At 46.4% G+C, this 21,462-nt stretch overlaps 1 pseudogene; it reads right to left on the bottom strand.

Annotated features, from left to right (window-relative positions):
- Positions 1–5,593: 5,593 nt before the first annotated feature.
- LOC114508948 lies at positions 5,594–16,122 on the bottom strand (annotated as a pseudogene).
- Between the last annotated feature and the right edge of the window lie 5,340 nt (positions 16,123–21,462).

Genomic DNA, 21,462 nt, shown 5'->3' with positions numbered 1-21,462 from the left:
AGAGAACCATGTTGTGGGATGATGGAATGAATGGTGAAGGTGCCTGCAAAGTGGCAGAGGGCAGTGGAACAAAGTGGTGACTACATCGTCCAGTCGTTGTTCAGTCACGTTTTTTGGGGAAAAGGAAAAGTGTGCCTGTCATGGCACCTGGTGGTAAAAACTGAACTACTCTGCCAAGCCAGTAAGTGGTTCCATGTGTTCCAAGTGTCGGTCTGTGCTGCCATCTAGTGGCAATTTTGGGGAATGATGCCTCAGTACATGTCAGCAGTGAAAGGGGTTGATTTCAGTGGAATATAAATTACTTTTGATGGCAGAGGTTTTGCAAGCGCATTTGAAAACATGTAAATGTCAGGGCTGTCCATTTACCTTGTCACTGGTTTCCAGATTAACGGCCAGGAGAGCAATTAGTGTGTTTTATGTGACATTTCCTGGATCTGGCTGTGTAGTGTGATAGAGGTGGGTTTCTACAATTTCCAGGTGTGCTTGAGAATTGTAATTTGCTTTGTTGCAGCTTTCTTAAACAACGCGGAGGTAAAATTTATTTAAAATTCTCCACCAAGAGTTCAAAGAAAGTAAAGTAAAATACAAGCACTCTCATTTTATGTACGTGCTCTACAGAGATGTTTATGGGCTCATTTCCTCAGCTCCACCTAGATTGACTTTACTGTTTTAGGTTCATTGTACCGGTAAAAAGCCTTTTTGTGAAGCCAATAGTACCAGTGTGTTTCCAACTGTCAGTCCCTGCTGCCATCTGGCGGTCATTTTTGGGAATGATTCCTCAGTTCAAGTCTGCAGGAAAAGTGACTGATTTTGGTAGAATATCAATGGCTTTTGATGGCAGCAGTATTTACCAATTCATAGAAAACGTCTAAACATCAGTACTGTCCAGTTACCTTATGAGTGGTTTGCAGGTTAAGGGCAAAAGGAGCGATGAATGTGTTTCATGTGACGTTTCTTGGAACCGGCTTTGTAGTATAATAAAGTCAGGCTTTGACGAGTTGCAGGCATGCCTGAAAATCTTTCGTAATTTGTGTTGTCTCTTGCAGCTTCCTTAAACAATGAGAAAAGTAAAGTTTATTCAGTTTTCTCTACCATGGTGTAAAATACAAAATAAAATACATAAATAAAATAAAAGTGTCACCGTTTTGTGTATGTCGCCTTAAGGACATGTCTTGGGGCTCTTTTTCTCTTTTTTGTCTGGACGTCCTTTACTATTTTAGTTTCCTCATATGGGGCAAAAACTGGTACATTTCTGTTTCTGTTTTTTACATGTATTTCTGCTTGAAAATTTCTTTCTGAAGTTTCAGTATGTAGTATGTTAAGCATATTTCAGTTAAAGTTATTTTGTATCTCAAATGGTGATTCATTTTGGAGATTATTTAGGTGTATGTTTCATAAATACCAAACAACAGAACTTTTTAGCCACCCACTTTCAGTGAATTCTAGCTTAAGTGATATGAAAGCAAGAAATTCACTGTATATGATTTCAGTGCTTCGATGCTGGTTGAAGCCTGCTTTATACTGGGTTGGTTGGCCACTCAGTTCAGTCCCTCACCAACCTCGCCTTCACCCTGCCATCATGTGACTCTGGTTCACACACTAGTCTTTAACTTTATTTGAAACCCTTTGGTTAAACTGTATCATGACAGATGTCCTATCAGCATGTGTTTAAGAAAAACTCATCAGAACTAATGAGTGTGTGGTCATTTTCATATTGGAGATGGATGAATAGAAGTAATATTTTCAGTACATTACACTGTGGCACATCAAGAGGGTTAAAAGGCCAGTTAAATGGAATACAAGATTTGTGGCTTGTGGAAGAAGGTGGTGTGATGGATTGAACATGTCAGAAGTGGTTTGTGAAGTTTCTCATTGGAGATTTCTTGTGTGGGGGTTCCCCACCCGTTGGATGGACAAGCACAGTCAATAGCCATCCAGTCCAGACGTTCATCAAGGACAGAACCCATTATACCACTCAGGAGACAGGTGATGTACTCAAAAAACCCAAATGAAGGCCCTGGCTGGCGTAGCTCAGTGGATTGAGCATGGGCTGGGAACCAAAGTGTCCCAGGTTCGATTCCCAGCTAGGGTACATGCCTGGGTTGCAGGCCATGACCCCCAGCAACCGCACATTGATGTTTCTCTCTCTCTCTCTCTCTCTCTCTCTCTCTCTCCCTCCCTTCCCTCTCTAAAAAAAAATAAATAAATGAAATCTTTAAAAAAAAACCCAAATGAAGCATCAAAAATCATTTCCACCAGTATGGTTACATTAATCACTTTGATGTTTGGGTTCACAGAAGGGGGAAGGAGGAGGGATCCCTGCCTGACCACATTTTCACATCAAATTGTCTGCTGATACACAAGGAATATGTTGTATTACCAAGACAAATTGTGGACAGGGGGATGAATCATTGATATTTGACACTAATGGGGACTGGGAGAGATCCTGGGCACATGAAAGGAACCACCAGCAGCCACTCCAAAGTGTGGTCTGCACCCAAAGGAGGCGATGCTGTGGACATGGTGGGATCACTGGGGCGTCCTGTAGTAGGAGCTGCTCGCCGGAAACCAGGCAGTTACTTCCACGGTACTGCTCCCCATTGGACCAATGGAACTCACTGCCCCAGGGAAGGAGTCCTGAATTTGTCAGCAGAAGACGCGTAACTGTCCATCAGGAAAAGGTGAGAGAGCACGTTTCTCTTTCTCTTCCAGAGAGCAGATGAGGAGCCCCTGAGGCACCCACCTAGAAGAACCATCCTCTCCATTAAACAACCATCTTCTGGGCAAGGGCAAGAGCCTTGGAATCCATCCGACATCAGGCTGCAGTCACTTCTTGGAGCCTCTACTTCAAAACAAGGATGGTGGCTTACAGCCACTGCCAGGTGGGCAAGGTGTGTGTGTGTGTGTAAACACCCAGTTCCCTGCACAAGGTGGTCTGGGATTGTGTGAACTATACAAGCAAGGCTGAAACAAAAGTCTCTCTTTCTGACTTAGCTTTGAGAGCCACACACCATTTTCACAACACAGATCACCTCGGTTGTGTGAAGGAGGGAGTGTACAAGGGCATGTGCATTTGGGGGGGTACCTTGGAGGCTTGCAGCTATACTAGGAATGTGCTTTGCTGCTGAAGGGGAGGGAGAGGGAACAGACCTCTCTACGCATCTTGAATCACTAAGCCTTCTGGGAGAACTCCAGGGTCTGTCCTGGTGGGGTGTCATGGTGAGCATCACGTGGCAGTCTGTGGGTTCCCCTTCCCACTATATTCAATGCCAGCCCCTCTGCAAGCATTACACCAGGACTCTGACCCTCTCCCATGGCCCATGCTGAAAGCCACAGAATATAGAGTTTATGGTACTCTTTCTGGGATGTGCTGGTCTGGGGAGAAACAGGGAAGGGAAATAAAACCCAAGAAATACAACTTCCTTTAAAAAAGTATAAAAGGAAATAATAGTGGGTATTTATTATTGAAATCCACATAGTTTATGTAGACACTCTTCTTCATAAGCCTGGCACTGGGAAGACAGAAAGGTCATTGTTCCTGGTCATGGTGGTGGCTGTCCCCCTCTGGGGACCCCACCCCAGCAGGAACAGGGTGGGTCATGCTTAGGTCTCCCTCATGCAGGAGAGGGTATGATGGGATCCTTGCTAATTGCTATTTCTCTGTATTGAACTCGGCTGTGATTCTAAGAAAAGTGTGACCTCTGGGAGCTGCTAGCACCCTTCCTTATGCTTATGCAGATGCAGATGTTTACCCCGTTCTCACCTTCAGTCTTGCTGGACTCCCACCACTGGGCCCACTGGAATTTTGTCCTCCTGGGCCATTGTGGACAATATCTGGGAAGGGGTGGCCAGGAATGAACAACATTGTGCATGTCCATTATCCCATCTGGCTTGACCTCACAAAAGTTTAAAGATATAGTAGGTACTAATTTCAAGATGGTGTCAGTGGTGTATTCAACCCTTGGGACCCAGGTACAAGGAGAGTGCATTACGGAAGCTCCTGTGTTGCAGGCTTCATGAATGCCATTTGCAGACTGGGTGCACCTGTCACAGGAGAAACTTGGTCCTTCTTGCCAATGCAGTGAAGGATTACAGATCAGCAAGTGTATTAGTGTGCAAGCAGGGTTTGTTAGTGATACGTTCTCATGGAAGAGGACAGGTCTTGCTGAGATGGGAGTGAAAGGGAAGAGCTTAGGTGGCAAGAGCACCAGGTCCTTTGTCCTGAGGACTTATATAGTTGGTGGGATGGGGGCAAAGAACTTACATATTGATTGACAGGTAAAAGTGGTGTCAGCTTCCACAGGGGATGAGAATACTCAAACGTAGGTATGTGTGGGGATTGGTAGCCCAAATCCTTATCTGGCTTCAGACCCCATTTGGTCATCTTGTAAAATAGATATGAGATAGGAGACAGTGAAAGTTAAAGCAGTCCCCCAAAGTTATCTATGGGCTCTTTCTGTAAACATTAGGGACCCTTCATAAAACAGATAGTGGACAGGGGCAAACAGTTAGCCAGCTTTGTTTTATGGGTCCTTTCCTTGAGTGCTGTGGACCCCCTCCCATCTTCTAGGCCTTGGGATGAATAGTTTGAAAGCCTTTCTTTCCAAGATGGTAGAAATGATACCTAGAATTTCAACGTGTTAGCATGGTGTTTCTGGTGATGCTGGACCATCTGGCAATAGAATTGGACCAGGCTCAGGACTGCTGAGTTAGTGGGTGACACATGTCTTCCTCATCCTCCCGGCCTTGGCTTACCATCTATCCTACCTAACACACCAGTGTGGGTGGATGTTGCTCCCAGTGTCAGTTCTCAGCAAGGGGTAGATGAGGGTCTTGTTTCACAGGGTATTTTCAGTACCACCTGCCTGTGTTGAGGAGGCTCTGAGGGTGCACAAGCTCAGTGCGAGGGTGGTAATCTGGAGGAAGGCACATCCCCCACCTCACACCTCCTTCTCAGGGTAGTTGAGTCTATGTGGGGAAAGCAGTGGGCTCTGCTCAAAATCTGAGTTTGGTGACAGACCCCTACCCTGTCCTTATCTTCCTTTGTCCAATGCTAAAGACCCAGAAGACAAGGGCACTGATGGCTGTTCAGCAGGACTTGTGATCTCAGTGATCCACTCACCAGATTCTGTCTGTGTTGACTGAACTTTGAATGTCAAACTGAAAGGCTGGAGTTCCCATTTCCAGTGTACAGACTAGGAATGGAGCAGAGAGACGAGAATCTTGCCTTAGGTCACACAGCTGGAGAAGAGCTGAGACTCACACCCACTATGGACTGATGTGGAATCTGTGTGCTGTGCACCAGGAAATGCTGATGCTGAAGGGGCAGGAAGGAGTGAGGAAGACCAGGTGCCCAGATCAAGCCAGGCTCATGTCTGTGCACAAGCACACATCCCTCCCTGCTGTTCACCTCTGAGGCTCCGGAGGTTGTAGGAAACTAGAAGAGCCAAGAGAAGTGAAGGGAGGAGGGCAGGGAGCCTATCGGGAGAAAAAGGCCCCTTCCCAGGAGTCTGGGGAATTCCCTTCCCTGGTGAGTCTGTCTCAAATTCCTCTCTCTGGGTAGTAACCCAAGTAGACTGTCTCAAGACTTCCCCATTTGTAGGGGTTGAATTTCTGTGGCTGAGAGGATGAGTTCTTTGTGGCTCTTAAGGAACCCTCTGCTTTCAGTGATGGGGGAATGAGGGATGTGAGTTTCATATTTGTATGGAGACAAAACTCTTTAGAAAAGCACATCAAAAAACCACGAAAAAGATTGGTGCTGATATCCCCATATTACTCATGGAACTGTTTGTTCATCTCATCTCTTGTCATGAAACTGCAGGGTTTGTTTAACCAGTTACTTCTGTACTACTTACAATCTTGGGGAGAGTAAGGTTCCATAGACTTCTTAGGGCTACTGACATGTAATTTAATGGTAATGATTCATTCACTTCACCTGCAAATATAGGGCTTCTCCCCAGAGTGTGTCCTCTGGTGTGTGATGAGATGTGACTTCTGTGTAAAGCCTCGACCGCACTCACTGCAAACATAGGGCTTCTCCCGAGTGTATCCTCTGGTGTGTGATGAGACTTGACTTGTCTGTAAAGCCTCGCCCACACTCCCTGCAAACATAGGGCTTCTCCCCAGAGTGTGTCCTCTGGTGTCTGATGAGATGTGACTTCCATGTAAAGCCTCGCCCACACTCCCTGCAAACATAGGGCTTCTCCCCAGAGTGTGTCCTCTGGTGTCTGATGAGATATGACTTCCATGTAAAGCCTCGCCCACACTCCCTACAAACATAGGGCTTCTCCCCTGAGTGTGTCCTCTGGTGTGTGATGAGATGTGACTTCTGTGTAAAGCCTCGCCCACACTCCCTGCAAACATAGGGCTTCTCCCCAGAGTGTGTGCTCTGGTGTCTGATGAGATGTGACTTCCGTGTAAAGCCTCGCCCACACTCCCTGCAAACATAGGGCTTCTCCCCTGAGTGTGTCCTCTGGTGTCTGATGAGATATGACTTTTGTGTAAAGCCTCGCCCACACTCCCTACAAACATAGGGCTTCTCCCCTGAGTGTGTCCTCTGGTGTGTAATGAGAACTGACTTCCACATAAAGCCTCGCCCACACTCCCTGCAAACACAAGGCTTCTCTCCAGAGTGTGTGCTCTGGTGTATGATGAGATGTGACTTCTGTGTAAAGCCTCGCCCGCACTCCCTGCAAACATAGGGCTTCTCCCCAGAGTGTGTCCTCTGGTGTGTGATGAGACTTGACTTGTGTGTAAAGCCTCGCCCGCACTCCCTGCAAACATAGGGCTTCTCCCCAGAGTGTGTCCTTTGGTGTGTGATGAGAACTGACTTCCAGGTAAAGCCTCGCCCACACTCCCTGCAAACATAGGGCTTCTCCCCAGAGTGTGTCCTCTGGTGTGTGATGAGATATGACTTTTGCGTAAAGCCTCGCCCGCACTCCCTGCAAACATAGGGCTTCTCCCCAGAGTGTGTCCTCTGGTGTGTGATGAGATGTGACCCATCACTGAAGCCTTGCCAACACCTTCTGTGCTCGAGTGTTACAATTTTTGACATTCCTACTTTCACAAATAACTTGCCTGTGCCCTCTGGACTCTCTTCCTGGCCTCTGCAGGGCTCTTCCTCCATCATTCTCTCATGCTCACTGGAGTTCTTCATTTGTTCTTTGGAAGGTTGGAAAAAGGGTCTTAAGATTCTCCTCTGACTGATTCTTTTAAGCAAAGGTTTGGACCTTTCTTTGACTTCTTGACCTTCAGCTTTATCATTCCAGCTGTGTGTACTAGTATGTTGCTGCTGCTGATTCTGATCCTCTGGACAGGGCTCCTCTGCTTGGAGGTGTTTTCTTGCAGATGTTCCCGGGAGAATCTGAGGGGGATGACTGAGTTTCACATGTCGGCTGAGGAATTTCTGACTGGAGAAGGCCAGAGAGCAGGTGGGAGATGGATGCACCTCTGGCTTTGGTTCCTCTGAAAGAGAAAGGTTTGGTCAGGGCAGATGTTGACAAGAATGCCTGGGCCCTATGATTCACACTGTGGCGACAACGCAACCTCTGTCTCCCAGTGTCCACTTGCTGTCTATTTTCCTTTTTATGCAGTGCATCTTCTTCAGAAATGCAGAAAGCCCACATCAAGGGTCTTTTCTAATATTGCCCAGACTAGGGATTTTCGAGGAGCATCAGAGGCCATCTTACTCCCTGTGTGGATGGAACTGCAGTGACCTTTCCCTTCTATAGGTATTTTCTAAGTCATGTGAAAGAGGAAAACCACAGGCCCCAACTAGGAATTCCTTCTGTTTTCCAAAACAGTAAAATAAAATGTCCTTTCTGCTCTTGCTTGTGTGGCTCAGTGGATTGAGTGCCAGCCTGCTAAGCAAGGAGTCGCAGGTTCAATTCCTAGTCAGGGCACATGCCTGGGTTGTGGGCCAGGTCCCCAGTAGGAGGCGTATGAGGGGCAACCACACATGGATGTTTCCCTCTTTCTCCCTCTTCCCCTCTAAAAATAAATAAATAATTTTTTTAAAAAATGTCCTTCCTCAAGCCTCATACCAAATATTTATGCTTCATTTATTCAGTGTTAGCCCATTTCAAATACACTGAGAAATCCTGTTTGAAAATATTTCTCCAACCACACTTCTTATACACCTGACTCCTGTTCCTCTCTGGCCAGTCTCTCTCATTTGCAGATGAAGTAATTTCTGAGGGGATTCCCCGCTGGAATTTATTTTCTAAAAATTAACAAAGCATAATCAGAACAGAGAACACACTTTCACTCATGAAAGTCCCCAGTGTCTCAACTCGGGTCACCGGCACTGCATTTCCAGGCTGCTAAGCACCTATCTGATCTCCGTTCTTACCCCCTATGCTGAGAGGAGACCTGAGTGACCCTCAGCCAGTTCAATGCCCCACCTCTTCTCTTCCCTGCACTAGCTGCTCCCTCTGCCTGGGATCCTCTGCCCGCAGGTATTTTTGTAAATGTTATCTCCTGAGGCGCCCTTCCGGACCACCTGCCACACTGCACCTCCCCTCACACTGATCCCTGGGCCTGGGTTTCCCTCCTGCATCCATCAGTTCAAGAGCAGTGATTCTGATCCTCATGTTAATCTGTGTTTCTAGGTCCCAGGACCCTGTGGCACAGAGTGGGGTCTCACATGACAATTCATTGAAGTGACGAATGAATGTGCCCTGCCTGAATGGTGCGGCTCAGCAGGTTGGGTATTGTCTGAAAACTGAAAGGTTACAAGTTCGATTCCCAGTCAGGGAACGTGCCAGGGTTGTGGGCCAGTTGGGGGTGTGCCAGAGACAAATGATTAATGTTTCCCTTGTACACGGATTTTTTTCTCCCTCCTTTCTACTCTCTGTGAAAATAAATCAAACCTTTTTAAAAAAGATTTGATTTATTTTCAGAAAAGGGGGAAGGGGAGGAGGGTGAGGGAGAGAAACATTAATGTGTGGTTGCCTGTCATCTGTCCCCTACTGGGGACCTGGTGTGAAACCCAGGCATGTGCCGCAACTGGGCATCAAACTGGTGACCCTTTGGCTCACAGCCCGGTATTCAATCCACTGAGCCACATCAGCAAGGGCAAAAATAATCAATGCCTATAAGAAATGTTTTATCTAGAAGTACAGAGGAAAATTAAGAAACAGCTATTAAAGTGTAAGAAAAAAATGCCTTCGTGAGAGAGCTGGTTAGTGCTTGAAAACTTTTCTTTTTTGCCTCTTAGCCTTTCAACACTATATGTGATTCTATATTTTGTGTATGACATATTTTTAGAATAAAAAAGTATAAAAATTTTGCCTAAGAGCCAAAGGTATATGAATGAATTTTGAATTTCTGAAGTATCTGATTCGAAACTTTACTGATTTTACTCTACTTAAGAGTTGGATCATGAACATTTCTATAGAGATTTATCTCTTTTCTTGCTGTTTTGAAGAACAGTGGTGCCCACCTCTCCTGGACGTGAGCTCTCTCTTCCACTTGCTGCCCCACTTGCTGCCCAGCTCCTGGCCATACTTGTCCCCGCACCAGACCAGCAGCTCACAGCCCGGCCTGATGACCCGGCAGGTTCGGTAGAAAATCTGCCCATGGTATTGAAAGGCCACCAGGTTCTGCTCTTCATCATCCCGGGCACAGTTCACATACCTGGGATTGAGGCAGAGGAAGGGAAAGAAAACCTCAGTGATGAGTTCCCACTACCTGTTACATCCATGTCCAGCTCCTCACTGATTCTTAAGACCCTCAGGCTCTGGTGTTACCCACTGCCCCTAATGCTCTCGGGGAACCTTCTGTTCAGTGTCTGAGCGTCTGTCAGCATGTCATGTGAGTTCCTATCTCCAAGTTCTACTTGCAGTGCAAATGCTGCCTAATACCATTTTCTAAAACCGAGTTGTAGATTTAACCTCCACCCTGACTGGCCATAACATCCAGTGATCACTGGCTTCTCCAAACTCTAAATCAAGTTGTCTCATACCACGGAACCTGGTGTTTGATCTAGGGCTCTGCTTCTAAATTGGTTCACTAATTATCCAGTACTCAGCCCACATCTATTTTCTCTTGATAGGCCTTTCTCCAAACCCCCTACACTTTATTTAGGGTACCATTCACTTGCCTGCCCAAGGTTACCATAGAAAATTGGAGGTCTTTTTGTCCTAGTTAAAATAAAACAGAACAATAGTAGTTGATTCACATTCTGTTATCCCTGATGAAAGAGAGCCCCTCTCAGGAAAGGGGCCCATGACCATTCCTCTGCAGGCCTCAGAGCCCAGCTCTAGTTAGAAGGCAGGCCAGGATCGTTTGCTGCCCTCACAGGTTCAGGCCGCCGTTGGTTTGTGCTATCTTGCACGGTGTACTTCTTGGAAATGATGGTTAAATGCTTCTAAAAGCAATTGTTTTATGTCTGTCTGTGAGAAGTCCTTCATAAGGACATGGGTTGTGTGATCTGTTTAAGTAATGTATTCCTTCACCTAAACTGGAATATAATAAGTGCTTAATGTTCATATTGTGTCTAGCAGAGAGGCTTATATTTTGAGGACATATGCCATATTTTGTTCTTAAATGTCCCCTGAAATGAAAGAACACTGTATGGAGAAAAAGAGGAAAAAAGGATTAAGGAAGACCACTGAGGGAGGCATGATGAGAGGAAAAGATATATGGGCGTGTAGGGGATGAGAGTCCTCTCTGGCACCCCGAGACCTGTTGACCTCACCTCATCCAGTTGGCCCAGGATTTGTCCTTTCCATCCACATATTCATAGTAGTTTCTCCCTTTGGTGATCTGTGTTTCAGAAAAGAAGTTAAAGACCTTTTATTGTTTTCATGGGGAGGTAATAGTCAGAAGAATTATTTTTCCTTACTGTCATCAAAGCTCTTCCATCCTGCATGGGGATTCAACTGCCAGTTGTCGCCACATGATATTTTTCTTACTCATCATCTACACATCTGAGTCTACCTGTCCAGTCAGAGCAGGAGCCCCACAAGGGAGGAGCCAGTCCTTTGTGTCTGCACCACTTTGCTCCTGCTTACCTTCTGATCCTTAAACAGGAGCTCTGTGTTCATGGAAAGTCCAGTCAGTACAGAGCTAACCATGTTGTCCCCTACATGTCTAGCATGTAAGAGGAGAGGTCCCTTCAAGCCTCAGAAGGAGTGTGGGAAGGCAGAGGGCAGTGGAAGAGGTAAATAGTTCTCACCAGCCAGGAGTATCTGCTCTTGGCTGCCTCTTCATCTTCTGTGATGTGTCCTTCATAAGGGCCAAAGAGCAGACCCACTGGCAAATCAGCTGCCTCATTCCACACTCCAAGCCCAGCCTCAGGGATGCCCGATGGCCCGATTCTCAACCCAGGGGGCAGGGTGAGGGCTGAGCGGTGGGGATGCCCCTTGTCCACTGCAGTGTCCTTTACAAATGGAGGGGGCCCATGCACGGTACAGCTGTCGATGAAGAAGTTCTGACACTTCTCACAATCTGGAGGTGAGAGCAACAAGGGTTAGGGAAGGTATAGTGCATGTTCCTGGACACAAAGAGCTTCAGAGGGAGTCCAGCACTGACATCATTGAGACTCAATCCTGTACTCTATGTCACAAGAGGAAGGGAATGATTTGGGGACCAAAGGACTAGATGAAATTATTGTATCATAACATGCTTCTTAGTGAGGGTCACTTACAAAGGTAGTCATCATCCTGGGGCTCGTTGACCTCTTGGTACACACAGTCCTTTCTTTCTAGTAGGCTGTACCTCTTCATGTCAATCTCCTTTCTCCTGAGTTCTAAGTTGGAGAAGGACAGGTGAGCAAGGTTGGTGGGGTCTGGAGTGTTAGTTCCCATTTTGTCAGATAACACACAATCTCCTCCCATAAAATTATTATCCATCCTTTTGCATACTCTGGTATTTTACTCCATTCACCATTGGTTCAGAAGAGTAAGACTCCACACTAACTACAGATAACTGATTGAATTTTAGTTTCTAGATCTTCCTATCACCAGGTGTACTTGCCAACCTTTAATCATTCATATTTATTGAGTGCACTTTGCATGTTAGGCATTGAGGAAAGGCCTGGGCACACAACAGCACTAAAGCTGGTTGCTGTTATCACAGATGGATTTATTGGACAACTTACATGTGTCAATTGTTTTAAATTTAATTTAATGTTTTCAAACAATATATGAGTGATGTTTCCTTATCTTCACTTTACACATTAGCAATTGGGAGCTCAGAGAATTTACAGGATTTGCCCAAAGCTCCAGTGCTAACTTCAGTCTCAGTTTAGCCCAGCTTAAATCCACACCCATCCAAACTCTACCCCACATCCCTAGGGGTGGAGTCATACTTATCAGCCCTTCTAGAGGACTTAGAGGAACTAAAGTTTCCAAATTATTTTCTCTTACCTGATATTTGTCTATTGTGCTTTTCAGAGGCACATGCTTCTCCATGAGAGGACATTGATTTCTGGGCATGCTCTGAGTCACTTGCAGTCATCAAATTTGCTGTTCCTGAACATTCCTTCAAATTACATTCATTGCTTAATGGCACTCTGGATGTTGGCTTCAATGTAAGAGTCACATATTAAAAGATAACATATTTAATTTTTCAAGGCTTAGGATACATTTTACATGTATGTCTTTAATAGTTTGATCCTTGGAAATACCAAGGGAGTATGAATATCAGAGGGGATAGGGCCAATGTGGGTAATGAATACAAGATTAGAACTCATGCCTAATGGCTTTTTTCTTTCAACTGTCTCTATAATATTGAGAGTGAAGGATGTTGGGAAGAGAAAAAAGAAATAGTTGGCAGAAACATATCTAGACAATAAATAAAATGGTGATAAAATCTGCAGTATTTCTTAGAAAAAATATTTGTACTTAGATTAGCTGGTTCCCACCAAATCTGTTTGAATAAGGCTGTATCAGTAGCCTGTTGTCTTCAGTTTCATGATCTACAACATGCTAATTTTCAATGTTACAGTGAATGCGCAATTAAATAATGCTCACCAAAGTATTCTGTGAATTGTGTAATACAGTATGAATGTGAGATTACAGTCCTGCCATCAATTTACCCCTCAGCTCTCTCCATATTTCAGTCTCATAGAAATTACCTTCAACACTCATTGATCATCTTCTAGTTTAATTTGTAATTGTGAAATCATTCATTCAGCAAACATTCGGAGGGCCCTCTCCGGAGCGCTGATGTGGGCCTGTGACCTCTGAGAAGACTCAGGTATGGTCCAGCCTCTCAAAGAGCTCACAACGCAGAGTTAGGCAAGCTGAACAAATGCTTCTAAACAGGATGAGAGTGGCCTCATTGAGACTGAGAGAAAGAAGCTGTTACTTCACCTTACAAGCAATGGCATTTGAAATCAGTTCCAGACAGATGAGTTTCTATTGAAGAGTGTGTAACCTATATGAAGTGCTTAAGTCATCTTATTATTTGTTGTTTCTCAATCAGCAAACCTGAAGCTCCTCAGGGCTGAGAGATGCTTTCTTTGATTAGAGTGGAAGGCTCTGATCCTGGACATTTTACATCCTTCTTCACCTGGGACAATCCACTGTACAAACTGCCTACACAGTGTACACTGTCCTTAGTTAGAGGGTCTTCGTGCATCTTTCACTTCAGCACAGCAGAGAAGAACTTTGGTTGAAACCGTCAATCAGATCAATGATGTAATGACATATGGATAAGACAATGTAAACTTTAGAAAACTATGAAAGTTTATTTTTCTAATTTTTAAAAAAGATTTTGTTTATTTTCTTGAGAGAGAGGAAGGGAGGAAGAGAGGGAGAGAAACATTGATGTGAGAGAGAAACATTGATCACTCGCCTCTCACGCACATGGCAATTGGAAACCTGGCCCACAACCCAGGCATGTGCCCTGATCAGGAATCAAACTGACAATCTTTCCCTGGACAGGATGACACCCAACTGAGTCACAGTGGCCAGGGTGAAACCATGAAAGTTGTAATGAGTTTGTAAATGGTTTAGAGAAGCAACTATGGGTTGGATTGCACTACCACTGATACTGAGATCTTAGATATATAGTCAGACATTTCTATATCTCTGAAAGCTCACTTCCCTCATTATAAATGATGACAATTATAGTACGTACCTCATCAGACTGTTGTAATGTTTGAGTTTATTCACATAGAATTGTGAGAGTCTGAAACACTGTGAGAATGAAACAACTGGTAGTTACTATTGCTGCTGTAGTTGTTAACCATTAAGGTGATGATGAGTCCTGGCTGATGTGGCTCAGTGGACTGAGCATTGGCCTCTAGACTGAAAGGTCACCAGTTCCATTCCCGGTCAGGGCACATGCCTGGGCTGTGGACCAGCTCCCCCACTTGGGGGCATGTAAGAGGCAACCTATTCATGTTTCTCTCCCTCACTTTCTCCCTCCATCCCCCTCTCTAAAAATAGATAAATAAAATCTTAAAAAAAGGATGATAATGTTGGACAGTATGTTGAAGAGACCAGGAAAGGAAGACGGTAGTTCCTAGGATACTTTCTGCATTTTCCTACTCTTACATGCATTTCTATCCATGAGGAAAATTTTGTTGTCAACAGGATTTGGAAATACTCACCTTCTGGTGTTTACTGTGTTCCCTTCTGAAGGCCACCCAGGGTTTCACTGAAAGATGATGAGAAATCAGTGTTTTGGTGGGTAAATGTTTCCAAAATGTGGAAATTCTTATTAGGGACACAGAAGTCTGAATGAGAGTAGTTCAAGAACAATCCCAGGATGACTGGAAAATGTTTTCTGATGTTCATTAAGGTCTATGGTTCCATTGGGGTGATGTACTAATTGCATTAGAATGAGAGAAAAAATAGACAAAAGTGTCATCCATGCTTCACCCTATGTTCATAAAGCATCTATTACATTTATTAAAGAATAAATTGGCCTCTCCTGACAAAAATGTAATAAAAGTAACTGCACAGAAACTCCATGTCTTCAACATAACCCTTTCTCCTTCCTGTTTTCTTCATTCACACTGGTCTTGTCTGGGCTGAGGGCACCAGGACCACCCGGCCTCCTTTCTCTGGTATCCTCCCCCCTGGGCACATACTGGCCACCCACGCCCTTCCTTAGTCATTAGACTCTGGTCAGCACCCACAGTCTGCTGACCTCAGGAAAGTTGAAGATCACATCTTGACTTCCCCTGTGTTTCAACCCCAGACCCATGAAAGTGGACCGACCCCACCCACCGAACACTCATGATACTGGACAGAACGGCACCGCGGCCCACATCAGGAAATGATCCGGTGATCAACACCTCCCGACCGTGGCCCCTCCCCCTGCCCCCCCTCCGGTCATCACCATGGTTAACACTGTTCCCTGTCCGTCTCCATGCAGGACATGGGGCGCAATGACTCTTCTGAATTAGTTACTTCTTGCTCACTTTATGTTCTTACACATTTACTGCTTATTAATGCATCTGTCAATATACATATGATTATGTTGCACACGTGAAAGTTTAGGGGAACAGCCCCTCACTGTACCATACACTGCTGTGAATCTTGCTTGTTTTCTGGACCAGCAAACCTGTTCCCTGGTTACGTCCTGAGATGCAGCCCGACCCAAATCAGGTCCGAGTTGGGAGGGCAGCGCTGGCCCCTCCTGCCGCTCACCTTGCTGCCTCGGAGCCCGTTCTTCATCTGAGTCCTCACGGTCCCCCTCCTGGAGCTCGGTGGCCCGCCTGCCGTGACCCATGAAAGCTGGTCCAGGGACCCTGAGACCTGGAAAGAGACAAGACCTTTGTCCTGAAGCAGAGAGCGGGGAGGAGGCACAAGCCCCAGGAAGCCAATGGGACTGGCTCCGATGGGATGGCAGAGTCTGCAGTGAGTTGCCGTGAGCCCCGCACCCTCGCCAGCGCCGGCCCCGCTCTGACGTGGAGGAGCAAACTCCCTGCGACCCCTGTCCATGCCGGAGGGAGCTGCAGGCGGATGGAGCCGCCGGAGCCGGGGCCAGCCCAGCGCCTGCGCACGCGCTACCTGGGCTGGTGAGCGCGTCCGAGTTCCTCTTCACGTCCCGGTACCGGCCTTTCTCCCGGTCTCCCACCTCTGCCCACTGCTCCCTGGAGAAGTGGAGGGCAGCACCTTCCAAAGCCTCTTCCGCCTGGAGAGGAGAGTGGACACACCCGTAAGTAAGTCTGTGATGCGAGTGAGAATGCACTAACCCTACCCCCCCTCCGTGCAGGGAGCAGGCGGGGCCTCGGTGGTCCTTGCGCCTTCAGTGGAGCTCCGGTCCGGAGCGGCTGTTCCTCCGGGGTGTGTTCCGGGGCCCTGCTCGCTCTCGGGGCCTCTCCGGCTTCCCTGCCCCGCCCTGCCCCGCGGAATCCCGCTTCTCCCACCAGCGCTCCGCACACGCACAGCCAGCGAGGGTCACCCCGAGGGCCCGGTGTCTGCGGAGGTCTGTCCCCACGCTCCCGCCGGCCCCTCAGCTCACCTGAGGGGTCCGCCCCGCTCGCCCCACTTCTCCCTCAGGGCGCTCCTGCGGATCCCCGTCGGGGTTCATGGTGTCCGAGCCCCGAGTCCGAAGCGCCTGCAGAAGGAGAAGGCGCTGAGAGGGCCGAACGCCCTTCTCCCGGTTTGCAGGGCGTCTGGAGAGGGGGCCACGGCGGGGGGGGGGGGGCGGCGGGGGCGCCCTGTTCCCGCCCTTTCCTCTGAGGGGCCCGGTCAGCCGGGCGGGCCTGTGGCGGCGCAGGAAACGCGCTTCTCCCGGGGACGGGCCCGCAGGCGCCCCCGGGGTCCGGAGAAGCCTGCACGAGGCGCCGGCGCAGTGTCCGGCAGGCAGACCGCCGTCTCTCGGGCTGAGAGGCCCGGGGTCCCTCAGGACTCGATCTGCGTCTTCCGGGCGGAGGACACTCCGCGTCCCGGGGGGAGGGTCAGGCCGCCGCGGCTGAGGGGGGTTGGGGCGTCTCACGAGGGGCTTCCGGGTCCCCTCCACTGAGTCGGTTTCCAGGACGACGGCATTCGGGGTCTGAGTTTGGGGAGGTTTGGTCCTTCCGGGCGGGCGAGCTGCAGGAAGGGCGCCCCGAGCCGAGGGGAACTGGGGTTCCCAGGCTGTTTGGGGGTCTGAGCGTTGGGGGTCAGGAGACGGGGGTGTCCTCCGGGTTAGCGGACGCGGCCCCTCGGTGCTGAAGGGGTTCGGGCCCCTCGGGAGGAGGGCATCTGGGGTCTCTCTGGCTGGACTGGGAAGGTCTCGGGCTGAGGGTTCCACAGGGCAGGGCTCCCCGCTTACCGGTCCGTCTCCCGGGGCCCTGCCGCGCTGCCCACCTCAGTGCAGCGCCCTCTCGGAGCTCCCGGGCTTCCCGCCCTTGGGAGGAGGTTCCATTCTGGACAGCCACTTGGGCACAACCCGCCAATCAGTGCTGGGGTCCCAGGGCCCTGCCCGCCAATGGGCGGTCAGAAGAAGCTGAAAGGGCGGGGCAGAGGGGCAGATCCCCCTGGGTGCGGGACCCGGCCAGGGGAAGACCCGCCCCGCCCCGCCCCGCCCCGCCCCGCGGGGATTGGCTGCTCGGGTCTCCGAGCGCCTGTCAGCAGCCTGCAGTGAGCACCACGTTTCTGTGGGTAGTTTTCCAGCGTCTGGTGAGGGACTCGACCCGCAGGATCTGGGAGCTCCGAGCCCAGGTCGGTCTGTAGGGTGGATGTGGCCCTCCTGCCCCCTGACAAAGTGTCTTTGTTCCACCGGACTGTAGTCAGGATCCCCAACCTTCCTCTAGAGCCCTCCATTCCTTCCCTTGTCAAACCCACTTGCAACCAGAGCTGCATAAGCAGTGATGATGCGATCAAGACTGCACTGCATTCCCTGGAAACTGTCGTCAGTAAATTCTGACCACACAACTCACAGACACAAAAGAAGTCCCATGGGGTTCCAACATTTAAACACAACAAATAGAATACTAAATGCACTGGAAAACACACTAGGAGAATTTCACATCTTAAAGAGGCAGCGTTATGAATAATAAGTATGTTGAAGTAAGTCATGTCTAAAAATATTTCAGAAATAGGAAGACAAGATAAAATCAAACCAAACTAAATAAATTTTTAAAATGCTTAGAAAAACTACAAGTATTTTGCATAAAAATAAGATATGGAGTTTGAGGACAGGGGTCCACAGAGCAGGGTCATTGTAGCTGTTACTGGCTTTCTTAAGTCCGCAGAGTGCCTCTGCTCCTTACCTCGTTTTGAGGACGTAAATGTAACTTGATTTCCATGGACTGGAAATGAGCCAAGTAACTAGTCATTACTGTGAAATTGCATAAAGGGAAACCTCACTGAAGTGGACTGGGGGTCAGTAGGGGTGCTGTCACACAGCACCACCCAGGGTCAATTACAGGAAACATTGTCTGTCACAGGCCCCAACATGAAGACGATACTGTGTGCTCCCAGAAGAAACCAACTCCCCGGCACCTCAGCCAGAGAGAAACCATCCTCACTCTGAACTGAGGATTTTCTGCAATGCACTTTCATTTGAAATGACCACTCCCAAGTTCCTCCCTTCTCCCTGTGAAATAACGTTCCTCTCCTTTACTTGTGGAGCTTGCCTGTGATTTTTGCTACACCTTGCTTGTCCTAAATTGTAATCTTTTACTGTTTCCAAATAAACCCTTTATCTGCTAGTAAAATAACTGACTGCTATAATTTTTAAAGTCAACATAATTTGGTGGCCCGTATGGGGATCCAGAGGACTTCTGACATGTCTGGGGCTGATGAGCAAGCAGGTGCAGTGTCCTTGCTCTGAAAGACTCTGGGGAGGGTCCTTTGGTGCAGACTTCCCAGTGATCATTTTGAGAATAGCCATCCAGAAATAACACCCTCATACCCTGTGATCCAGAAATTCCACTTTAAAAAATTTTCTCCTAGTAGCCCTGGCCTGGTAGTTCAGTTGGTTAGAGTGTTCTCCGTATATGCCAAGGTGGTCAGTTCATTCTCCAGTCAGGGCACATACAAGAAGCAACCAATGAATGAATACATAAGAGGACCAACTAACTCTCTCTCTCTTTCAAATTAATAAATGAAAATCATGAAAATTCCCCCCCAGTTATGCTTCCCTGTGTATGAAATGAAGTATGTTTAATATATTTTATCCAACACATAATAACATATATTTTTTAAGTTTTTAGTAGAAGAGAATTTGTTAAATTATGGTTTGCTCACACTGTAAAATATTATAGAACATTAAAAATGGGTGAGAATATATATTTCACTGAAGAAATAAAACCTAGTAAGGTGGTTCTAATGGATTTTAACAGAGAATGATTTGTGCATAATGTTATTATGAGAGAAAAGTATACTGCAAAACAAATTATGTAAAAAAAATAATAAAAACCCAGGCAGAAGATGTGCTGAGAGGAGACACAGGGGCTAGTCACTGGGACCAGGGCCTGGGCAACGTGGAGGGGAAAACTTGCTTTTCCTTCATGTCATTTGGAATGTTGTGTCATTTGTTTTCTCCTTTACTTAAAATAAACGTATCTATAAATATCTTTGTAGATAAAAGAATGGATGAGAAATAGTTGGTTATTTATGTATGCATTTAAACATGACTCAACAAAATTTCTGCACACCCTCATTAAATCCAGTGGCCCACACTGCCTTCCTTATCTGAATAGCATTGTGACCACCCAAAGTGTCCAATTTGCATCCAAATTGGTATCACCGGAGATCAGGCCCGGTGAGCAAAGAAGCAAAGAAAAGGCCTCTGGTGTTGTCCCCACAACAGACTAGATTTTTATTATTATTAAAATATGCCGTGTTTTCCTGTAGTACTTTTTAAACCCAAACTGAGATGGCCTTTTTGTTGTTGTTGCTGCTTACTTAAATTATATATAAAAATAAAAATAATTGAAAATCCTACCCAAACAGGTAATATCTGCTGTTATATTTTGGCAGGAAAAGAAAGCCCCATAAAAGTTTCTATGCTCTGTAGCTTCTTTGATAAACAGTGCTGTCCGTAACACCTGCAAGATTTATTGGGACAAAGCTGAGTAAAAGTTATTTTTAGATAAGTAGCTGGGCAGCTGTTACCAAGGTAACAGTTATCTCAAGGCCAAAATAATGACCTTCATTTCGCTTCTGCTTCTGTATGCTATTCTGTAATTTTCTTGCTTTAGCGGATGAACCCCCCACCCCTCACCCCTTTTTGCCTTGTAACAAGTATTTAAAGGAAACTTCAGCTTGCCTCGTTGCTCAGAGACTTTGGGGAATTTAACCCCTCTGAGCCGCCCGGGTAATAAAATGTGTGCTTCATTTTCTTCCCAAGTGTGTGTGATTTTCCACAACAATATTAAATATATATGGTTCTAAAGAAGGTGGGGGGTGTGTGGGTTGGGATGGGTGGAGGAGGGCAAAAGGGAAGAGTTGGGAAAGTGTAATAGAATAACAATAAAAAATCATTTAATGAAACAAAGTGTATACCCTTCCAGACATCACTACTTGCATATTTCCATTCTTCCACTTTCTCTGGATTTAATTTATTATTCCGGGTCTGTAAGATGATGCAAAATTTGTGAATTTCCAGGCTCTGTCCCTAATGTGTGGATTATCAATACATTTTTCCCAGAGTGTTTTTTATGTACTATTTTTATTATCGTTCATTTCAAATTATTATTATTATTTTTTTTGAGAGGGAAGGGAGGGAGATAGATAGAGAGAAACATCAATGTGTGGTTGCTGGGGGTCATGGCCTGCAACCCAGGCATGTACCCTGACTGGGAATCGAACCTGGGACACTTTGGTTCCCTGCCCGAGCTCAATCCACTGAGCTATGCCAGCCAGGGCTCAAATTATTTTTTAACTGCAATTATTTAATTTGCAGGTTATTTAGAACTGTATTTTATAATTTTTAAATATAAGGACTTTCTAGTTATCTTTTATTACTGATTGCTAGATTAGGTGCAATGATAGCATGAAATATACTTTATATAATTTCAGTCTACCTTTGATATACTTTTTTTGAAACTTGATCCTTACTACAATAAGGTCAATGGAAAAAAAAAAAAAGCGTGGTTGTCTGCTGCCATCTTGTATTCATTTTTGGAATAACACTTTAGTGCAGGTCAGCAGGAAAAGTTGTGTATAGTCGGATGGTTCTTTGTGAATGTTGAATCCAATTTGCTGCTCATGGTGCTTCTTACACCCTTACTGAATTTTGTGAGCTGGTCTCTTGTTTCTGAAAGAGGTAGGCTCTATCTTGGACGAGAGAGGTTTGTTAAATCTATTGTGGTTATAAAGTTTTCTTTGTGTCTCCGTTCCATATAAGTTTATGATATTAAGTACATGGTGAATTTGGAACTTCTGGGCCAATTAAGCTTTTTGAAGCACTCAGCATCTCTAGTCATGCTTGTTACCTCGAAGTCTACTGCATATTATTCTGTAATTTTCATGTGATTTATGTTTCTGATTAAAGCTACTTTTGCACCATCCTATGTATCTTTTCCTATTCTTTCTCTTTTGATCTTCTGTCAAAACATTTGATCCC

This window comes from Phyllostomus discolor, chromosome 11, assembly GCF_004126475.2.
Source record: "Phyllostomus discolor isolate MPI-MPIP mPhyDis1 chromosome 11, mPhyDis1.pri.v3, whole genome shotgun sequence".
In the NCBI taxonomy this organism is placed as follows: domain Eukaryota; kingdom Metazoa; phylum Chordata; class Mammalia; order Chiroptera; family Phyllostomidae; genus Phyllostomus; species Phyllostomus discolor.
Note: the sequence above shows the minus strand (reverse complement) of the source record. Positions and strands in the feature narration are given on the sequence as shown.